The 14,423-nt window shown below is 36.6% G+C and overlaps 1 protein-coding gene across 2 annotated transcripts in view; it reads right to left on the bottom strand.

The window, feature by feature from the left end:
* The window catches only part of LOC150099852 (uncharacterized), an 86,085-nt gene that overhangs the window by 48,756 nt on the left and 22,906 nt on the right, over positions 1-14,423 (bottom strand). The window lies entirely within an intron of this gene.

Consider the following 14,423-nt stretch of genomic DNA (forward strand, 5'->3'; position numbering starts at 1 on the left):
AAATTAACCTCAGATTTCATACATTTCAAACAATCTAATATCCTGGAGAACAAACTTTCAACCATTTCAAATATGTAAATATATTTATTACAGTCACTGGCCTGCTTGGTTGAATAGTTAACATACCTGCAAGATGCAGGCTCATATCGTACCTATGTGCATGGATTTTTGTAATAATGGAAAAATGAATTTAGCTATATTATTCATTGTTTTCTTATAAATTGTGAATGGCTCGAATGTTGGAAGATTTAATAGAATAATGCAACATTTTATGAACAAAAGAACTTTAATTAAGCTCAGTTAGAACTATATTTCAACCATTATATCATGATCATTAGGCATGCAAAAGTGGATGTACATTTTCCAGATTCAGTAAATACATATTTGCCAGATTTTTCAAGTATGTAAATATATTTGTTACAGTCACTGGCTTGCTTGGTTGAAGAGTTAAGCACACCTGCAGGATGCAGGTTCATATCGTACTATGTGCATGGATTTTTGTAATTGTTTTTAGGTGGAAGATGAATTTCATCACTGGGTGGTCATTACTGCCTTTTACAATTTTTTACAATCTGTCTTGCCAGAAGGCACTGTCACCTGTTTAAATTTACTATCAACACAGGCTATTTTACATGGCATAATAAGTTGTTCAAACAAATGGTAGGAACAAGCCCTAGCTGATTATTTCATGGATTATCTAGAAAAAGAAGTCTTTGATACTGTATATGGTGACATTTTGTTGATATATTTGCAATCTGGTCCACACTAAGTCAGAATTATAATAAATTTTGTTTAATCCTTTATCCAAGTGTGAGCAAACAAAGTTTGTGCCTGAAAGTATCTTCAGGACTGCGGTAAGGTGGTACAACACCAGGCAACTCGTTGCAAAGGTGGAGCAAGCTAACATCACTCCTATCTCAGTATCTCCCATAATGCAAAACACATCTCCTTGTGGATATGCATAATGCGATGCATTAAGGACCACTACCCAGACTAGTTTCAACCTTTATTGAGGTCTCTTCCGTGGGAGCCAGGCCCAAGTGGAGATACCAGGCAGAAGCATTAGCAAGGAGCATTATCAAAAAAATAAGTCAGAATTACTTTACTTTCAACAGAGAAAATAAATCCCTTGTAGTTCTGTATCAAGTTCACTACTCAACATGAATCCAATAACCAACTGCCCTTTTTGGACACCATAATAATTCATAATCTTATAGTTCATGTTGAATTTTTTGAATTTTCAGTTTATTGAAAGCCCAAATTTACTGGCAGATACATTACCTCATCCTCCCACCTTCATTCATCAAAAAAAAAAAAAAAAAGGTATTATCAAGAGTCTTGTACACAGAGCTCATAGGATCGGCTCTTCTGATGCCCTTCTGTTAGATGAACTGAATAAAACTGAAAGCAATTTGATATGTAATGGATACAACAAAACTACTATTCAAAAAAGTAATGATAAGTATCATTACTTCTACCAGCCCACAATCCAAAAAAGAATTTCAATATCCTACCTTAAAGGAACCTCGGAACGTATAGCAAAGTTTCTTCATAAATTTAAAATTTTTCAAACCAGCTCAGAAACTGTCTTCCTTCCTACCATCAACAGAGGATACATTACCACCTCTTTCCTTACCAGGTGTCTATCAAGTGCCCCACTCATGTCATCTTTCCTATTTTGCACCAACTGGTCATTCTGCCTTGATCAGAACTGAAGAACATCAAGACTATATTACATTTTTGGAATCTAATGAGTCTGGCACTGCTTCTCACACTATTGACACCAGGCACAGAGTTCTTTGGAACCAGACAAAACTTTCTCACTCCATAACGTTCAAATTCGATCATCTTTTTCTTGAAACCTATGAAACACTAAGAAATCATCTGAACCTGGACCAATCAGACTGTATGCCAATATCCAAGTTTTGCGAAGTGATTACTATTAAATGTTCATAATTTTTTTAATTATTAATATTTTAAATATTTTTTTTAAATTATACAACTTACTGCAATTGTTCTTTTGAACTCTAATAGTGTAATATCATATACTTCAGCTGCGACCAAGACATAATAATATAGACACGACCGAGACATATTAATAATATACTCATGATTTATGACTCATTGTTTTGATTCATCTTTTGAATTGTTAACAGTATCTCCCTGATGATGTCCACCTAATGTTGGATGAAATATATTGGAGTTTTTGAATAAATTCTATGTTTTGTTACATGTGCAAGGCATGAAACTTACTTTAATATGATAAATATGTAATTAGTTAAGTAGATCTCCCACTAATACGATGAGTCATAATAACACGATGAGTCATCTGATTCCATGGAGGTTTACATGATATGTGATGATGATAATAATAATAATAGTATTATTATTTCCAGGGCTTCTGTCCAAAGGCAGGTAAGAATAGAGAGGAAGTTGCTATACAGCAAGAATAGCATAATCCATATTACTGCCTGATAGGTCAGGTAGTGAAGAAGTTGGCTGTAAATGACCTTCTCTATCACTTCCAGTACCGGGGTGAAAGCAACGGTAAGATACTTGAATGACCAACTTTTATCCTACATTTCTTTCTTTAGGAACAAGTTGGATAAAGGCTTGCTCAGTTCATGCAAGAAAACTGACATGAACTGAACAAGCCTTTATCCAACTTGTTCCTAAAGAAAGAAATGTAGGATAAAAGTTGGTCATTCAATTATGTTACCGTTGCTTTCACCCCGGTACTGGAAGTGATAGAGAAGGTCATTTACAGCCAACTTCTTCACTACCTGAAGACCTATCAGGCAGTGTTCAGTAATATGGATGTAGCACAATAGGAAGAATGACAGTATGTTGTGCCCTTCGAATGGAAAAGGCCCAAGTTTGATTCTCATCCTGATGGAAGGAATCTTCATATGAGTTTTTTTTCAATTGAAGGAGAGTTAGCGGATCTCGTATGGAGGTAGCAGGATTTTTCTTCCGGGAAACTCGGGTTTTTTTCACCACACATACAGACAAATCAGCCTTCAGAACACATGCAATTTAGAGACAAAAAAAATACTAGTGGTGATGGTGGTGGTGGTGGGTGGTAGATGACGTTGGAGTAAATGATGATGGTAGTAGCAGTTTGGTGTAGTAGTTGGTGGAGACAAAGAGTTGTAGAGTAGGTGCCCTCCCTCGATGATTCTTTGGATTCCTTCAAGGTGTCACAAAATAAAAAAAAAATAAATTAAATAAAAGACTTACTTCTACATGGCTGGGTAAATGCCAAAATGGGTATGACAGTTAATACAGGATAGATGTTAATTCTGAAATACAAATGTTGAGCTGGGGGAATACCATATGGACCAAGAGACCTATTAATATCAAGACTAATGAAGATTTTTCTACCATCCTTTTAACGAAAGATCAAAGGAGGCATAACGTGAGCCATTCATGGTACTGTAGGGGTGCTTTGTCTTAGTCTATACAAGAGTTGGAGGGAATGATCGATGCCAAGGGGTCTACATTATCTTTGAAGAGCAGAAGTTACACCAAACAGGCTGGTAATGTTACCATGGTATCATCAGGATATTAGAAAAAGAGAGAGAGAGATGTGGGAATAAGGACAGGAAGAAGTTTTGCTCAACAGTCTCAGCAAAGGACCAGAAAACATGACTGCCAGTTAAACAGGAGACAAAATTATTGCATTTAGTTTCAAAGAAGTCTGTTTTGGATTTGTGAATGTTCTTACACTTGCTTCAGGATGTAGTGTGGACCAAGAAACAAGCTACAGATTTTGATATGCCATTGAATATTTGCAGTTTTTTTTATTATGAACTGCAAAAGGTAATTTTTTTTTAGAAAACCACTGCCTCGATTGAGATCAGGGGGTTTACAGTCGAGTGGGGAATGAAGACCCTCATTCTAGTAAAGATTATTTACAATATATAAACATTTCCACTACCTATGGAAGTGGAAATATTTTAATCCTTTAGACCTTGCATACAAGTGCTAGCACCTAAATTGCAGCTATTATTTGAATGTAGTATTATTGTCATTATTATCTGAGAACTTCAGGGAATTAAGTTCTCATCGAAAGAGACCACATATCACCCACATCAGTTGCCATACCTTTTCTTAAACTCCTTCACACTAGATCCATTCACTACTTTGACAGGCAAACTGTTCCACTCACAGTTCTATGAGAGAAAAATCTAGTGCTTGCCCCTTTCTTAACTGCACATAAACTTAACTTCCATGGATGTCCCCTTGTGCTCTCACCACCTTAATATAATGAACATCTTCATCAGTCAACATCCTATAACACTTTTTCAGAAGTTTATAGTCTTCTGTATTATTCCTCTTTAAGTTTATCATCAGGATTGTGTCTGCCTGCAGACACAATCCATCTTCATAATTTACATTCCATAATCCTATTATTATCTATCTTTGTTACTCTTCTTTGCACCTTTTCCACACATTCTTTATCCCATCTGAACCCCTCAAGACCAAATTTGTGCACGGTAGTCGTATCAAGTAGTATATATGGTCATATTAATGCCTCGTAAAGAGAGAAAATGACTTTACCATCCTTATATCAGTGTTTATTTAAACATCACCATTATCCTGTGAATTGTATTTGTAATTTTTGCTATGTAAATTTCAACTTCAAATTCCTATCTGACATACCTCCAAGATCACTAGCCTCATCAGTTACTTGTAGCACAATCCCACCAATAAAATATGCTGCTGGAAATCTCATCAAGAAAAAGTGCATAACTTTACGCTTAATAACACTGAAATGACAGCCATGCTTGCATCATCGGTGAACAACTGAACAGCTCATCTTAGGTACTTCCCAACGAGGGTGGTCTGAAAAGTTCTGGTCCTAACAATGAAAAACCGAATTTATAATTTCAAAATTCCTTTTATTTGTCAACATGATCTTTCTTAAGACTAATGCATTTATTCTAGTGATGCTCCAGCACCATTATCCTGTCCCTGTAGTGGTTCTCAGTAAGATCTGCAAAATACGCCCCCCCCTAGAGTTTTAGTTCTGGGACGAGGCAGAAGTCAGAGGGAGCCAAATCTGGGGAATAGGGTAGACGTTCCAACAATTCATAGTGCAGATCCCTTAATTTTCCCATTGCCAAAACACCTTTGTGGGCAGGTGCATTGTCCTGATGAAAGATGATTTTTTTTTTCTTCTGCAAACCGGGTCTTTTCTCAGGAATTTTTTTTGTCTAGTCTGGTTAAAATATCGGAATAATATTCCTCACTTATTGTTTTACCCTTTTCAAGATAATTAATAAACAAAATGCCTTTAGCATCCAAAAACACAGATGCCATAACCTTTCCTGCTGATGGAACCGACTTTGCCTTCTTTGGTGCTGAACAACTGGCTTCTGTTTTGACTTCTGTTTGGATTCTGGTGTGTAATGATAAATCCAAGTCTCATCCATAGTAATAAATTGACACACAAAATCAGTTTTATTCTTGTTATGCTCCAAGCACTGTTCAGAGATTTTCATGTGAATGCATTTTTGATCTGCTGTGAGCAAGTGCAGCACCCATCTCGTGCAAAGCTTTTTCATTTGCAATTCTTCATGCAAAATATATCCTACACGTTCTTTTGAAATGCCTATAGTCTCAGCAATTTCACGCACTTTGACTCGCCGGTCATCCAATACTGTATCGTGCACTTGATCAATGATTTCTGGTGTTGTTACACTTTTTGGATGTCCTTCACATGGATCTTCAAGGCTGGTACAGCCACATTTAAAATCAGCAGCCCATTTCTTAATTGTCAAAAATGAAGGAGAAGAGTGCCCATAAACTTTTATGAACTTCAAATGAATTTCTTTTGCAGTTAAACCTTCTTTTACAAAGAATTTAATAACCACACGATACTCAATTTTATCCATTTCAGACAACACTTTTGCTTCAGACAGCTGTATAAAACAAACTACTTGATAGAATAACTTGCAATTTCAACATGGATGCTTATGACAGATGTACCAACTTAGAAAAAAAAAATCTTGTCGATAGTGTTGTCATCTATGGTCGGGGCAGAGAATTTTTCAGACCACCCTCATAGATTGAACAGCAATGGTCCAAGGACTGACCTCTCTGCTCCAAGTACATCACTGGTTATCTTAATTCTGGTGGATTCACATCATCTCCCCACCACCACCACCATACCACTTTCTGATATCTGTCTGTCAGCCACCCACACTATCCAAGTCAATAATTTGTATTCCAATTCCATATTCTCTGGTTTATGTAACAGCCTTCATGTGGTATCCAATTAAATTCCTTAACAAAGTTCAACAGTGTCAGAGTATATTACTTTCCGTTATCCAATTCAGTCATAACATTATTATAAAATATGAGCGAATTACTCAGAAATGTCTTCTCTTTATTAATCCCATGCCGTTCTTTGTAAAGTATAGCTTGTCTGTTCACAAACTTAGGTATTCGAGTTCTTACCATTTTCTCTAAAATCTTCACCACCACTCCAGAGACACCAAGAAAAACCGATGTGTCTGCTGGCTAGACACATTGGTTTTTGCACCACATTTGTACAATGTGTACAATGGAACTATTGTACATAATTTTCCATTCATGTGGGATTTTCCTCAACAAAGATTCAAGTTACACAAACATGTCAAGAGCATAGCCAATTCAGACGAACATTCCATTAGTGCAGTGGTTCTTAACCTGGGGTGTGTGCACCCCTGGGGGTGCGAGAAAGCATTTCCACGGGTGAGAGAGAATTTTCTAAATTTTGACCCAGATTCGATGGACAACAGCTATTCAATAAAAGACGATCTTATTGAAATACGAGCCAATGCATGTATTCAAACGGAATTTGAAAAAAATGGACTTAGAACAATTCTGGTGTACACAGTTAGAACCTTATCCACAGCTGGCAAAAGCAGCATTGCAGACACTTTTACCATTTGCCACCTACCTGTGTGAAATGCGATTTTCATCACTTTTGCACACAAAAACAAAAGCCAGAAATCGCTTAAATGCAAGTGATGACTTACATGTGGCTCTTTCAAAAAAGGATTCTCGCTTCAAAAGTATTATTATGAATAAACAACAACAACATAGCCATTAAAAATTGAGATATTGTTTTGTATGTATATGTAAATGTATGTGTTTATTTTTCAATAAATAAATTATCTTGCAATAGATGTAATTTCCTAAATAAAGAAATAGAAACACATTTTTCAAGGGGGTGTGAGAACTTATTTTTAGATTCAAGGGGGTGCCGATCGCTAAAAAGGTTAAGACCCACTACATTAGTGTATGTGCTGATATCCCATTCCTAACTGCTGAATTCTTATCCAGGTTATGCAACAGCTCTTGAACCTCATTCTAATGCACCTCTGTCTCTTCATTCAATGTAGTGGTAGCACTGCACACTATTTTATATATACCTGGCTGACAGATCTTAGAGAAGTGAACACTCATTATGTAAGCAATCTCATCGGTTTCTGAAACAAGGGTATCATCTACATTCACTAAAGCTTGTCTATAGTCAGTAAAGTTATTTTTCACATTTATTTTTTCTTTTAGCTTCAGGGCAACAATAAGTCATTTATGTTGGCTTTAGCCTACATAAATTACATACAGCCTTTCCTGTTCTTTCAACTTGATGTGCTATAAGCGATGTACAAAATATCTGTCCTTTTACTTTTTATAATTACAGTGACTGCTGAGTAAATAGATCACCATCATATCACCAAAGGTGATCTATTTACAAGTGTGCAGTGCTAACACTACACTACTTGCTGCATAACAGCAAAATTCTCTTGAATTATCCTTGAACTGGACAATCTCACCTCATACTGCACTTTTTTTTTTAATTTCTTTAACATGCTTGTCAATATAAAATGCTAGCTTATATATTTTATATTCCTCGTGCATCTGATTACTGCTAACTGTCTTGTACTTCCTCCATAACATCTTTTCCCATACTGATTTCACTGTTCATCCAGCTCAACTACTGCTCTATTTATTCTTAAAACTCTTGGTATACTGTTGCACATTGCTTGGGTCAGATGATTTCTAATCAATTCCAAAATTCTCTTTCAATCTCTTTTCTCCACAGCCGACTTCACAGCTTCTAATTATCACCCACCTTATAATTCTACATATCCTGTCCTGACTAATCTTTTCCTGTTTGACCACTTCCCAAACCAGTACCTCATGATCACTCACCAACCTGTAGCAGTTCCAATAACTCATTCTCAACCACATTTTGCGAGGATATCATCATATTCAACACCCAAAAACTTCGTGTTGCATCAATTGCATGCAGCTATTACATCATCTAACCATGCAAAATTTATTACTACTACTACTACTCAGGATCTCCATGGAGTAGCAAGACTCATTGTGAGAAACCCATCTTAGATCACATAACTCTATCAAACCACTCCTTAAACTCATTCATTGTTCTGCTCTAATAAGGCAATGCATTCCACAGTCCAACCAACCGCTGTGGAAAAAGTGACTCCCATTTACTCCTTGTTGTACCATACAAAAGATCTCCCCACTATCAATCCTGCAACTACCACTCAACAGTTTAAATGTCCTCAGTTTCTGTGTCTCAATCGTATTACTTCATCATCATCTAACCATCAAACTTTGCAATCCACATATCTTCAGTCTGTCATCATAGTTAGCACCAGTCTCAATATCATTTTTTTCATCTACCTCTGCACCATCTCCAAGATTAACATATTCCCCTCCAAATCCTGATGATCCAGATCAAACTACAATAAAAAAAGATGTAGTCTGATCAGGCCTTTATATGATAGCATCAAAATTCTCGCAACTCTGTTGGTCAATGTATTGGTCAATGCTCAGTATCACAGCAATCCTTTTGGTTACCTTCACCACCTTTGCAGTAGGTCCCCTAAACTTCAAATTTCTGTCAATCATCACCCCAAGATACCTTACCTCCTCCACTAATATAATTCCACTAACAGAGTATGCAGCCTCCCAGTGGTAGATCCTAAATTTCAAGACCTTACACATTCAGTTCATTAAACTGATTCAGTCATATGCCCATCTGTCCAGCTTATTCAGATCCTTCTGGAGGGTCATCAGCCTTATTTCTAATAACCAGGCCTCCAGAAATGCAAATTAAATCTAGTGGTCACAAAAAAATTTTTACTTACCCATACTAATTACGATAAAAGGTGTACATGTGTGTGTGTGTGTGTGTATTTGAACCGGTGCCTCTTGGCTGGAAAGTGGATATGCTAACCACTCGGCCAACATGTGTTTATATACTAGAGAATAATGATTTTGCAAAAATGTCAAGTGTATTATGCGTTGCTGTTCATTTTATTATTACCAATATCACACGCTACACAACTGTCTGTGTGTGCATGTGTGTGTGTTAAAAGCAATGAACCACTTTTTTCTACACAAAGATGACATGATTAAGCAATTATTATAACCCACAGTTTTCTTTGATGTCTATAGCATGAAATAATTCCTGCAGTTTTCTTTGATGCCTATGGCGTTAATTAATTCCCTTCACCAACTCTGTTATCATATCTTGCATCATTACTATTATTATTATTATTAAGTGATTATTATTACTCAGAGAATAATGGCAATACTGAAATGAACCTTGACATGTAAACATAAGTTATTTTGCCTCTTCACAAGGTCTCGATAAGACCTCACTTGGACTACTGTGCACAGGTCTGGTCTCCGTGTTGATTCTGATACAATGGAAAAAGTGCAAAGAAGAGTATTAAAAATGATATCAGGATTGTGAAATACTAATTATGAAGGCAGATAAAGAATTTGTAGGCTGCAGACACTAGTAAACAGGAGAAAGAGGAGTGATATGATTGAAACTTACAAAGTCTCCAAGTTCCTGATCCCTGGAGGGAGTCAGGAACTCATCGAGGAAGACCATACTATTCACATCAGCTTTTCATACCTGTTCTTAAATTCATTCACGCTACTCGCACACACAGCACTCAACAACAATCCATTTCAATCACACACACTACTCTTATCAGAGGAAAATCTAGCCCTAGTCATCCCCCTTCTTGACAGTATTCATTCTCAATTTCCATGGATGTCCTTGCATCCTTTCCAAAGCCTCCATAAAATGAAAAATTCTGTCTACTGAAATATCAATCATATGACTTCTCTTTCTCCTGTTTGCTAGTGTCTGCAGCCTACAAATACTCAATCTATCTTCATAATTAGTATTTCACAATCCTGATATCATTTTTCTTTGCACTTTCTCCACTGTATCAGAATTAACATGGAAACCAGGAGATCAGACCTGTGCACAATAGTCCAAGTGAGATTTTATCAAGGTCTTATTAAGAGGCAAAATGACTTCCTTATCTTTACATGTCAAGGTTTATTCAGCATTGCCATTATTCTCTAAGTTGTATTAACAATTTTTGCTACATGACCCTTGAACTTCAACATCCTGTCTACTAAAACTCCAAGATCACTAGCATCATCAATTTCTTCTAGCATAATCCCACCAATAAATTGGATATCGAATCATACTTTATTTTTATTAACATTCAAATGACAGCCATTTTCACATACCCACAATTCCAGCCTATTCAAATCATTCAACTACTGCATATCAACAGCACTCCTGCTTATCCTACCTATCTTTGCCACACACATATGACATGTCAAATTGGGAACAAACCCCCATTTACAACTATTTGATATCTATCAGTCAGCCATCCTCATATCCACACCAACAGTTTATAATCCAATAGTTTATACTCCAATTTATGCAACATAATTTATCAAAAGTATCATAGTGTATCCATTCTCTTGTCTAAATCAGTGATAACATTATTACACAATGTGAGTAAGCTGCTAAAGCATGACCTCCCCTTAGTAAACCCATGCTATTCCACTGCCTGCTAATCAATTACTAGCCTTCAATTAGAAGAAGAACATGTTCATTTCACTCTCATCTATCAAAGTATAGTGCAGTTCAGTTTTGGAGAGAAATCATGCAAACAAATGCTTCTTCCAATTTATATAATTTATATCTATGCATCTGATATAACAGACAAGTTGCTCCTCATATGAAATATTGAAGAAGACTCACTACTGGAGTCTTTGATTTCCTTACCTAATTTTTGTTTAAAGACTACAGAAGTAACTGACACAAATTTTGATACCATGCTACTACTGAGCCTATAAGTTTTTGCAAATAGTAAAGTGTTTATTAAATTTAGACTTATAATAGGCTGTATTAAAAAGGCACTTCAGGTGTTCAACAATGTATTATTATTATTATTCAGGCCTCCATGGAGTCAAAAGACTCATTGCGGGAGGTCCTTCCTAGGAAACACAAAGTCTATCATACCACTCCTTAAACTCATTGACTGTTTTCGCTTTCACCACTCTATCAGGCAATGCATTCCATGGTTCAACCACCCTCCATGCAAAGAAACCACTCCTCACCCTCCTGCTCAGTTTGCTTTCATAACTTCCAGGGATGGCCCCTTGTCATCACTCCATCCCACTGTTCAACCAAGCGAAAAAACTCTCCAGTGTCAACCCTGTAAGCACCTCTCAACAGTTTAAAAGTCTCAATCATATCACCTCTCCTTCTTCTATCCACCAAACTCTGAGGTCCACATTCCCTCATCTGATCCTCATAACTAACAATTGTACAGTCCTGAAACTATCTTTGTTATCCACCTTTGTACCCTTTCCACAGTTAATTTATCCCCTTCAAATCCTGGGGACCAAATCTGAGAACAATAGTCTAAGTGTGGTCTGATGAGGGTCTTATACAATGTAATGATAACTCTTTTATCTCTGCAGGTCGGCGTCCTCATTATTGCAGCAATCCTCTGTGTTACCTTCACCATCTTTGCAATATGTCCTCTGAATTTCAGGTTTCAATCAATCATCAATCCCAGATCTCTTGTCTCCCTTACTTCCTTCAATAGAGTATGCAGCATCCCATCAATGTGTCCCAAACCTCAAGACCTTAGATTTTATTGCATTAAACCGATACCCCCAATCATTTGCCCATATGTCTAGCTTATTCAAACCCTCTTGCAGTGCGACCACATCTACACTATTAGTAATAACCCTTCCCAGCTTCACATCATCCGCAAACAACTGAATATCGCCCTGCAATCCGCAGACAATGTCACTGATATAAAGGTTAAACAATATAGGTCCCGGTACTGAGCCCTGTGGTACCCCACTTGTAACCCTCTGCCTCCTTGAAACTGCCCCACCATACACAACTCTCTGATACTTATCGGACAGTCAATCCTGAATCCAGTTGACCAACCTGACATACAAACCCATGTGCTGCAACTTAAATATCAGCTTATCATGTGGCACCCTGTCAAATGCCTTTGCTAAATCCAAGAAAATGACAGTATATGCCTTTCCCTCATCTACTGCTCTTGTAACTTTATTATAAAAGGCTAGCATATTACTAAAACAAGAGTGCCCTTTAACAAATCCATGTTAACTTTTACAGATAACATTACCCTCATCTACCCAATGCTGTATACAATCCCTCACTAATTCCTCCAAGATCTTAACAACTACTGATGACACACAAACTGGCCTATAATTAGACATTTCCAGTCTGCTACCGTCCTTATGCAATGGCACTATCTTACCTTCCTTCCATTCCCTGGGCACTTTTCCCATAGCCAGACTTTCATTGAAAACCCAGCTCAAAGGAGCTGTCAGTTCTTTGGCACATTCTCTCAAAACTCATGGTAAAATATCATCCAGTCCCACAGCTTTACTGACATCCAGAATACTCAGTATTTGGAACACACTCTCTTCTTGCACCTCTAAACCTCGAACCTGCCCTATTCCTCTAGTATTAAAATTTACTCCTCCATGATGAAATACTCCAATAAAGTGTTCAATGAACAATTCCACTATGTCCTGTGATCAGTCACAGAAGACATCTTTCTTTGGAAACAATTAGAGGTGGGTTTTCCCCCATTGGGTAATTTATTGCCAAGTCTGTCATGCATTTTTTGTGAAAATAAAATTTCTCATGAAATCTAAATCTCTCCACTCAAAAAGCTTGCAGTAATCTAGAGTTCCTGTCAGCAGGTCCAGGATATTTTTATACATTACAGTATGCAATTTCATCTTTCAGCATAACCACTTGAATTTCGTGAGCCATTTGTCTTGAAAGCATGTTGATTTTAGTTAATAACAGAACAGAACTCTTTTCTCCAGTTTTTTTTTTTTTTTTTTTTTTTTTTTTTTAACATTTTCTAGTCCTTCCCCTTCAGTTCTGCACTTTGCAAAAAAAAAAGTGTAGTTTGCATAATTTCCTTTATTTATTGTCCATAATGAAGGTGAATTTATATAAATTATTCATAAAATAATTCAATAGAAAATCAAATAAGTTTGATTTTATGAAAACAACAGAAAATGTCGCCACTGGCAATGAAGCCAGACTAACTTTTCACAATGTAATGTCAACAATGTGATCTTTGTCAAAAACCTGACTTGTCTTAACAACACAATTTTTTTTTAAATAACTTTATTAAAAGCCTTTTCATCATGTACATTAAAGTATATTACATCAAGTTATGTTGTGAACTGTGAAAATAAGCTTAGATCAAATACAAATTACAACTACATGAGAGAATTCAAATTGGCAGTGAAACAAATGAAAATTAATCTGCAGATGCTGGGTAGGTTTTAGATTATTATTATTATTATTATTATTCGTGACACCTCCAAGGAGTCCGAAGACTCATTGCGGGAGCCTCTGCTACTAATGGCTCAGTTAAGTAAGTTTGAGTGCAGCTAGTAGTTGGAAGGGGACCAATCATTCGATGCTGTTGGCACAATCTGCCTCGATGAGTCTTTGGACTCCCTGGAGGTGTCAAATAATAATAATACAACACTCCGTCTCCACTACTGCACTGACCCTCTACTACCAATCACCTACATCAACGCCATCTACTGCCCACAACCACCACCACAGCTAGTATTTTTTTTTTTTTGTCTGTAAATTGCGTGTGTTCTAAAGGGCCAATTTGTCTGTATGCGGGATGAAAAACCCGAGTTTCAGGGAGAAAAAACAGAGCAAAACTAACTTGTGGTGACAAGTGCAAGCAGTCTATGAAGAAATTACTTTATTAAATTTACATAAGACACTGTCTCCTGGATGAAAACAAGACTTCTTTATTACATTCATTGGAAGCTGCTTGTGATCAAATAACTTGATAACGAATAAGATGTTTAAAAATGAAAAGAAAAAAAAAAGTGCAAATTATGCCAGAAAAAAAGGCAATACATTTTGTACGCATTTAGAATGAAGGCTGAAAATTCACTTGCCAGTTGTTTCTGATAACTCACCTGTGGCAAGTGGATTTCTGGAGCCCTGCTAATAGCTCTTTCCAGCTTTACATCAT

This window comes from Typopeltis vanoorti, chromosome 14 (genome assembly GCF_054136105.1).
Source record: "Typopeltis vanoorti isolate ZY-2024b chromosome 14, IOZ_Tvanoo_1.0, whole genome shotgun sequence".
In the NCBI taxonomy this organism is placed as follows: domain Eukaryota; kingdom Metazoa; phylum Arthropoda; class Arachnida; order Uropygi; family Thelyphonidae; genus Typopeltis; species Typopeltis vanoorti.